At 31.9% G+C, this 10262-nt stretch overlaps 1 non-coding gene across 1 annotated transcript; it reads left to right on the forward strand.

Moving 5' to 3' along the window:
* The first annotated feature begins 9542 nt into the window (after positions 1 to 9542).
* Positions 9543 to 9649, forward strand: LOC133037564 (small nucleolar RNA R71). The gene has a single exon (XR_009687656.1). It is a non-coding gene; the product is annotated as a small nucleolar RNA R71 (small nucleolar RNA).
* Positions 9650 to 10262: the final 613 nt, after the last annotated feature.

Here is a 10262-nt window from a genome sequence, read left to right on the forward strand (position 1 = left end):
TCTTAACAAAAAAAAATCATATATAATTAAATGTCAACTTTAAAAATATTAACTTTTAATTTAATTTAATAGCCAATAAAAAAAAAAACAATTAGAATTTTCTGTTTAATTTTAAAAATTAATAAATATATTGAGTGCATATTGTAGATATTAAAATTTACAATAATCAATCGAACATAATTGTATGCGGGCTCTGATAATCTGTAGAAGAAAGACAAAAGTAATCAAAAAACTTTAGAACACTGTGATAGTGCCGGTCGAACAGACTCCAACGGTCAAGTTAGCAAAATTATTAACAATGTAGTAAAAAAAAAATAAGAATAATTAACCAAACTAAATTACCACCTATCTTAACTACGGAAATAAGTATGTAATTTTAGAGGAATAAGAGAGTGAACGATAAGTAAGAAGTATTGAGATGACTGAAACTGATCTACCTCTCTTAGTGACTGAGAGTGACTCTTATAGGCGTCTATGGAGAGACGTTACTCATGACCGCTCACCCCCTTTTAGAAGCACTCCTCTCTCACTTTATCACGGAGATCATTATTTACGTGGTCAATTTGACTGACCACTTCAAAGATTGTTGTTAGATGAATGTTAAAACTCGATCTTGTATACCGGTCGGATTATTGCGAGCTTAATGTCAGATAATGGGTAGTATTAATATCTGACTCAATTGTATTGTTTTGGGCCCGTTAGGTTTGGTGTTGTGACCGTACCATCATAATTAGTTAAATATCCAACTCGATCTTATTTGAATATTTTTTGGAGATATCACGTATGCCATTGAGCCTGAGCCTTATTTTAGCCACTACCCATACATATCGTTATTACTCTTAAAATTCTAATTAGATTTAGAGATATTTTATATTAATTAATAATAGTATATGTGCATAAAAATTTATTTACAATTTATTATACATTTTATATTAATTATAAAAATATTTTCTTAATTTTACATATAATTATATAATAAAAATAAATAATAAATATATATACATCAAACAAATATATAAAATAAATAATAAACATATTTTATTTATAAAATTAATAAGCATTCTCAATAATAATATAAACATAATCTTTACACACATTTAATTACAATTTTATTTATTTTTTTCAAACATATTTTTGAATGACTAATCAACATAACTATTTACACAAAAATAAAAATAATCATAAGTATTTTATTTTTTAAATTATTTAGAACTTTTAATAAACAAATTCTATTAATTCTATTAAAATATTATCATAATAAACATAAATTAATAATAGAATTATAAATATTTATACTAATCATATATTTAATAACATATATACATTGTTTGTCAAACATAAACAAAATTTATAAATATGTTTGTATATATTTTTTTTTTAGTTTCATATTAAATTTTACTAAACATATTATTTTAGTAATATATATATATCATATTATAAATATTAAATTATGTATATTATATTTAACTTTATGTGTTTAATTTTTATTTTTAGAAAATTAATAAAAATAATTATCATGTAAAATTCGTGAACATATAAGTTTATTTGTAAATATTTAAAAAATTGTATAAAATTATATTTTTCTTGTACATTTTCCGTACTATAGTAAATTTATTTGTATATAAGTGAAATTGTCTGTAAATTTAAACTCTACATATCACGATGCTTGGTTAGTTTGTACCTTTGTAACTTTAATGGCGCGTTTACTATACTGTAATTGGAATCAGAATAATCAATGGGAGAAATGTATCGGTTTAAAATAGAAAATAATCGGAATCAATATTTTATTATACTGTTTACTAAACTGTCCGGAAAGAAAACCAGAATCATATTATTTTATTTACATAACTAAGAAAGGTAATCAGAATGCTTTAATTCGACAAAATTGCCATTATTAGAATATATAATTATTTTTTTGTTTATAGATTTTTAAAGGGCATATTTGTCTTTTTTATTTTTAATTAATAAAATTAAAATTAGAATGAATTAAGCTAGGAAAGGGAAAGGTATTCCCTATAAAAGTGGGGGGAGAACCTTTCCCTTTGTTTTCTCCCAAATTTTTGTGGGTCCTACTACTTTCTCCCTTTCCAAAATTTAGTAAACAATTGTATGGGAATCAATAGCATACCATTTATTCCCATTCCTTTAAGTAAACATGCCATAAAGTTTTTTCTTTCTCTTTTAATTAATTATAATATTTAATTATATTATTTTAATATGTGTAATATTTGTATATATATATGGTAAGAATATGATAGGACTTAGCGAAAAAACTTTTCTTTTATTATTAATTTTAAATCATGTAATCATTATGATAAAAAGTGTATACTCTTATGATAGAATTATTTATATACAATTAAAACTTTATACATATTATAATAATATTTAATTATATATTTTATTTAAAAATTAAAATAATATTAATAATTTAAAATTATTAATTTTTAATTTGAATTATTTTTTTTAAAGTTAATTTAAATTATCTTTACATAGGTATTTAATTTCCAAAAATAATTTATATTCTAATAATTAACTATAACAAAATTAATTAGTTAAGTACTTTCACCATCAATTTATTTACATACATAGTTTTACCATAATTATTTTTTGAATTAATTTACTTTATTAATTTTTTTGATCAAGAAAGATAATTTCTATTGATCATCAAATCGAGCCAATTACATCCACATGGGAATTCTCTTTCAAAAGATCAACTTGCAACTCTTTTAAATTTTTAAGAATAATTTTATATTATACAAATTCTTTTCCTATATAAGATTAAGTCTACTTTTAATTCTGCTATCTATACAACTCGGATTCATACACGTTTTCTTATTTATACACAAATTTTAATTTAGTTAAATGCCATAATTGCACCCGTTAATACATTTTTTATTAACATGATATAATTTTTATGACACATTCTAACATATATTTTTTTCATTTTTAAAATTATATATTTATTTTTCTAATAAATTTTTCATGCTTTGGTTGGGTTGCTCCTTCGCTCGGGCTTACTGGAATCGATCTGTTATTGATGTTACTAGCTGGTGTGAAGTTAATTTTGTAGCTGGATAATGTCTATAGCAAAGAGTTGGTAATGGTATTGATGCTTCGATTGAAGCTGCAATGGTGTCATGGGAAATTTGGAGGGCTCGAAATGAATCCATTTGGCAGTAGAAAAAAAGAACTACAGCTGCATCTGTTGTCTCCTCGGTAAGAAGTTTTCTTTATCAATATATTTTTGCACGTTCAAAGATAAGTCTATCCTTGTCTATTCCAGTTGTTGGTTTGAGTGTTAACGTGTATTGGAGTACTCTTGTTTTAAATCAAGTTAAAGTCACATCATTGAGGCTCTGTTTGGTGGTGTTGGTAGGTTCGAGATGGGGTGTATTGCAAGAGATTTGAAAAACTGAGTTCTTGCAAATATTAATAAATATTACACAAATATAATAAATACAAAACTGTAAACGTCTGCAGCAACAGAATGTACTGCAGAAACTAGTTTTGTAGAAACAAACCAGAACAGCCGAGTATAAAAATAATTGTAGAAAATTAAATCACTTGACACAAGAGATTTGTACGTGGTATCAGTGTTCTTTCAAACAATACTGGTCCACGGGTCACGCCCAGAGAATGAAATCGATTAGTAAAGTATCAAAGTTTACAAAAGCAATTGCCTTAAACAAATTTAGACTCCCTCTAGTGATTTGCCGCAACCCTTTGTAATCCCTCTTGCTAATCTGATCTCTGAAACACACCAAGTAGTGAACTCCCTTAAGCTATTGATGTGTGCTTACTTTCTCCCAAAGTAAGGCTTAAAAAAATCTTCCCCCGAAGATATATGCTCACTTCCTCCCGAAATGAGACTTGAAAAAGTCTTCTCCCGAGGACCCACGCTTGTTCAAAGCTTTTCTTCAATCTATTCTAAGAATAGTATGAGATCATAATAAGAAAACCAAAACTTAGTTGAACACTCTAGGTTTTTACAAATGAAACACTCTTCTCACAAAAAAGATATGAAAATATGAGACTAGAAGAGATGAAATCGTTTGGCTGCTCTTTAGGTCCTATTTATAGAACATAGAAACCCTAAAGACAACCACAAAAACGATTTCCCAGCTGTACAAAATTTTCTTAAAAAAATTCCTGATTTGCAGCATCCGAATCGGGTTTCGCAGTAGCAGATTAGGACCAGAAAAGAAACTTTCCAAATTGAATCAAGATCACAAATTTGTTCAAACCTGCCAAATAAAGATAATTTGATTTGTTTTAATAAAGGCAAAATTGAAATCATTAATTAGAAAAAGAGAAAGTCAAGTATCCCAAAATTAGACAACTTTCTATAAGAAAATTTCTTCTCTTACAAGAAATTTCCAAACAAAGAAAAGTCCAGCTGAAAAAAGAATCTTTCATTAGAAGAAAAGAGTAATTAAATGCACAAAATTAATGTAATAAAACTAATTTAAATGCTTAATAAAAATGCACATTAATTAAAAAAATATTTTGACAACTAAATTACCAAAAAAGGATCTAACAAGATCATTAGGGCCATGCGCTGGAGGCTTTCACTGTTAGTCATGTTGGCTGAGTTCAACCCAAAATTGCAGAAAATACTGACATCAAAGAAGCTTTAAGTTGAATTATTCGTCATCGGCAACCTAGTATTCTTCTTGAAACGGATAGCTTGATCTCTATCCAAGCAATACCAAGCAATCTACATATACTATCAGAATTTGATCTGTTGGTTCACGACTGTAAGAGTCTTTTACTTAGTTTTTTTTTTTGGTACTTTTACATTTTGTAGAATGATCTTTAAACAAAGTTGCTTATTGTCTTGCTTGTAGCTCTTGTTTTTCTATATAAGTCGTGCTCACAGTGCATCTGATCCGCACTAAGTGTGGATTTCATTTTTTGGATCCAATCAAATTCACACAATAGCTCAAATCCAATATTCAATCCAATCCGTAAAAGTACGGATTGGATCGGTTATTTTGGATTGGTCACTTTTTAATATTAAATTATTTAATATTTATGAAAAAAATATTTTTTTTTTCAAATGACTAGCAACAAAATAAAACAAATTATTATTATTTTATGTCTCTAACAACAAATTAAAATAAATAAAATAATAAATTCAAAGGATGAAAAAATTGTATGTATAAAGAAATGTTTAATTTTGTTTTACATTCTATGTAGAAAAAAAAATTATATAATAATGGAATATACATGTGATTTATTAAGTTTTGAAAGATAATTATATTATACGTATTAGACTTTTAAATTACTATTTTCTTTACATTTGTTGCGAAAATTATTAATTACTACGCAAGTGCACGCAATCAAGTAGTATACTCACGCAAGTGAGGTCGAACCACATGGAATTGGATTAATTACTACTAAACTATACTTATAATTCTATTTGGCAAATTAAAAGTATTTATGATTGAAAAAGGAAGAAAGAAATTCAAGAAACTTAAAGAAACAAGTGAATATTAATCAAGATGAGAGAATAGGGAGACGAATCCTGTTGTTAAGTTACCAATGTTAATGTCTAATTGCTATCCTTCTCTTGAAGTGAATGACTGATTATAAATTAACCTAGCTCTTTTCAGATCTTCTAGGTTCTAAATCTCATGCTCTCTAATTAATCTCTTAATTAAACTAACATGAAATCAGCATTAAGCAATAATCTAAATGTCACAAAGGCTATGTAAATACTTTCGTTTCACATCAAAACCTAGACTATCCAATTTTAGCATTCTCAATTCTCACTTTTCAGATTTCGAATTGAGATCATAAAACATGTAAAAGGTGATCAATCTTGCACATGGAAATTAAACACAAATATGAATAGTGTTCACAATCAAGATGGAGGAATGACAATTATTCATTAACTAGGAAAAACTTAAACAACATTCATCATTCTCCCTAAATAGGAGTTTAGTTCAAAACATCCATAATCAAATCCATAATTAACATTGAAACAGAAAATAGCATAGAAAAATTAAAGAGAAGAGAAAGAACTAGTTGAAGCAATTGATCCGAGTCGTCACAAGCCGCTCTTCTAGCCTCCTCCTTTGTTTCTAGGGCTCCAAATCTGAATAATCCCTAATTTTCACGAACTCTCACTACTTAAACCAAGTCTCAACTTAAAAATTCGTGAAATTACGAAACTGCCCAAAAATCCCGTCACTGGGGTCCCCGTCGCGACTGGCAAAGCTCCCGTCGCGACGGGATTAAACTTTGAAACTTCAAGATCCTCTCTGCCAGTTCCCATCGCAACTGGCATGTTCCCCGTCGCGACGGGAGTAAACTTTGACTCCTTGAAAATCTCTCTGCCAGTTCCCGTCGCGACTGGCAAATTCCCCGTCGCGACTGGAACAGGCAGCGACACCAATCTTGGATTTTCTTCTCGATTCTTTCACAACTTTTCCTCAATTCTTGAACATACTTTCTTTAAATGCCCGAGGACCTGAAACCAAAGAATCAAGCGTAATATAGCCCTAAAACTAGAAACAAAGAGTGAAAACTAACCGAAAATATGACCCGAAACTTAGACTAATTTTAGCCTAACAAATTCCCCCAAACTAGATTCTTACTCGCCCCCGAGTAAGGTAAAAAAAAAACTAACTACGCTGTCAGATAATAACTAAGCTGCTGACTCATGCTCTGTTTTCTTCCTTGCATAAACTAGAATTTTGATCCTACTAACTCTAACAATTAACTCAGTTGCTCAATTTATAACACTATGTACAACTGCAAGAATTTATTCAAATGTGAAACATTGTTATAAAAGTTTTACTCTTTCCAACAGTTCCACAGCCTGATAACTCATAAGCTTGCATGCTTACCTTTCTCCACTAATGTTGACAGTATTCTTTGGAATCGTTAGGTCTTTTCAAGGCTTTAGGTAATATGGCTCATATATTCAGGGATAGGCAAAAGACAATTTTGGCTAAAGATATCATAAGCACACAAACAGAACCCACAAGCTTCTTACTTTTCTTTTTCTAAGATCTCATAATATTCCCTGAATTTACCAAGATTGATAGAAGACATCTCTATTATTTTTCAACATCACTAAATTTTTTTCTTTTTTTTTTCACACATATTTTTACTTTTTATTGTGTTTTTTTTTTCATCATATTCCATTTTTTTTTTCAGTGACATTGAATTACACAATTTTTTTTTTGCTCTTCTCAATCTTACAAGTTTTTCTCCCTCTCACTATTTCCTCACACTAAATGTTTCTCCTCCCCCAAACTAATTATGTAGCTTATGATATCATGGATAACATGGTGAAGAAAAATTAATAGTGTGGTTGCAATTTTTCAAATCGATGGGTGAAAAACATAACGGGTTTAGGCTCAAAAGGTTAACTAGGGATACACATTATTACGGTAGGCTTGAAAGGCTCAAACTATCCAACAAATGCCTAAGTCATATTCCAACTGAACACTATCAAGGATTTCGTCTCAAAAGAATAAACATGCAAGTTCTAAGCTATCCTGTCAATCTTACCACAAACCATCGTAAAACAATTATAACAATTTTCACAGATTGAGTATTTGCAGATAAACACAGGTTTCTAAGCATCCAAACTAATCCAAAGAGTTAGCAGAATCAAGCACACAGTTATTTTACAATTTCAGATCACATCACACTAATCAGCAGTATACAACTATCGTCAAGCTTATTGCCATTCCTTAACTAAAACAGATAATTAAAATGAAGAAATTAAAGTGCAGAATTTAAAAATTTTAAGTCTCTCCCCCCAAACTAAATATGACATTGTCCCCAATGTGCTATTATACTCAAGGTGAGAAGGACTTACCTGAACCCCCATCAGAAGGGGTTGGGCGGACCCTTTTCATCCAAAAGAGCCCTCGTACTAAATGAAGAAAATTTACCACCAATCGTGTTGATTTCAGAGTTTCGCACAAGAGTAAGCTCACCTTCAGAACTACCACACATCAATCTTTTCCAATGACGCCGAATCGTTCGAAGTCGCTCTTTAGGCTTTGCTTTCTTCTTATCAGCTTTAACAAAAGAACCCTTCACCATCTCAATCTTGCAACAGGTAGGAATGTCGGTTGGGGCAAAAACATTAAAATTGACCTCTTCATCTTGCACTCTCAACTTTAACTCTCCCTTTTGAACATCTATTATTGCTCGACCTGTGGCTAAGAATGGTCTTCCTAAAATAATGGGAATAGTTGAATCTTCCTCCATATCAAGAATTAGGAAATCAGCAGGGAAGATAAACTTACCAACCTTCACCACTACATCTTCAATTATCCCACGAGGATGAGTCAAAGAACGATCCGCTAGTTGTAAAGTCACTGTTGTGGGCTTTGCTTTTCCTAATCCTAGCCTTTTGAAGACAGACAAGGGCATTAGATTAATGCTTGCTCCCAGATCACATAGAGCTTTAGTTTCCACCGAACCCCCTATAGAGCATGGAATATTGAAACTACCCGGATCTTTAAGCTTGGGCGGTAGTTTCTTTTGCAAAATGGCGCTACACTCCTCAGTTAATGCCACTGTTTCATAGTCCTCTAATTTTCTCTTCTTAGACAATATCTCCTTCATGAACTTCACATAACGGGGTATTTGTTCTAAGGCTTCAGCAAAAGGAATGTTGATGTCTTTTAAAGACCTCTAGAAATTTTGTGAACTGCTTGTCTAGATTGGTCTTTCGGAGTCTCTGAGGATAGGGTATTTTCACATGATGATCAATACTGATTGGTGGAGACTGCTGTGGTGGTGCTGGACTATCAGTAATCTTCTTATCTGATGATGCTTGAGTTGGTGTTGTTTGATCTTTAATCTCTTCATCCACTGGTTGTATCATCTCAGGCCCATCATATTTCTTTCCACTCCTTAAGGAAATTGCTTTACATTGCTCTTTTCCTTTTGCATCATTAGTGCTAGGCGAATTTACTTGAGCTTGTTTTTCCACTTGAGTAGCCAATTGTTCCATTTGAGTTTCTAGAGTTTTAATAGAGGCTCTAGTTTCCATCATGAATTGGAGCAATAAATCAGCTTGGATAGTGGAGCCTCCACTAGAACTTTGTTGTTGCAGCTGTTGTTGGTTTTGTTGGGGCTGGTTTCTCTGCTGGTAGAACCCCTGTTGGTTGTGCCCATAATTATTGTTTTGGGAATAGTTTCCAATGGCTTTTGCTTGATCCATTGGAAAATCATCCACATCTGCCTGACACTCAGAAAAGTGATGGGGACCTCCACATATCTCACAAACCACTTGAGCTTGTTTGGCTTGCACTGCAATCAACTTTGTTAGGGCCTCAACCTGAGCTGTCAGCTTTGTAATGGCATCCACCTCTAGCACACCAGCTACCTTCTTAGTTTGACTCCTTTCAGTTGGCCACTGTTGATTGTTTAGAGCCATCTCCTCTAATAGATCATAAGCCTCATTAGCACTCTTTCTCATAAAGGCTCCACCAGCTGCTGCATCTATCAGGGTTCTAGTGTTACCAACCAACCCGTTATAGAAATTATGAACCAGCATCCACTTCTCAATACCATGATGAGGACACTTTCTGATTAAGTCATTGAACCTCTCCCAAGACTCATAGAGAGACTCATTCTCTTGTTGACAGAAATTGTTGATCTCTCCTCGCAGCTTAGCAGACTTTGCTGGGGGAAAGAACTTAGACAGAAATTTAGTTGCTAAGTCTGTCCATGTTGCTATGGAATTTGGTGGCAAGGAGATTAACCGGCTCTTGGCTCTTTCTCTAAGTGAGAATGGAAACAATCTCAAACGAATGGCATCATCACTAACTCCATTAACTTTAAAAGTCTCACAAAGTTCCATGAAGTTCGAGAGATGCAGATTAGGATATTCAGAAGGGAGGCCACCAAACTGAACTGAAGACTGCACCATTTGAAGTATGGCAGGTTTGATCTCAAAGTTATTCGCATCCACTGCCGATGGCCTGATACATGACTGCACTCCCGTCAGAGTAGGGAGAATGTAATCTCTCAAGCTACGGCCATTAGCTTGGTCTTCCACGGCACCACCATTATTGCCGTTATTTGCAGCATTCGCATTCACATTAGCAGCCATGATTTCTGTTGTTTCAGCAGTTGCTGAAACTCCTTCTTGCCTCTTGTTCCTTCGGTTTCTCCTACAAGTTTTCTCAATTTCAGGGTCGATGGGTAGTATAACTGCTTGCCCTTGGCGGCGCATGCACTCAAAATACCTGATATAGATAAGAACAGTTTTGCAAGAGAAAGGT

Source organism: Cannabis sativa, chromosome 4, assembly GCF_029168945.1.
Source record: "Cannabis sativa cultivar Pink pepper isolate KNU-18-1 chromosome 4, ASM2916894v1, whole genome shotgun sequence".
Taxonomy (NCBI): domain Eukaryota; kingdom Viridiplantae; phylum Streptophyta; class Magnoliopsida; order Rosales; family Cannabaceae; genus Cannabis; species Cannabis sativa.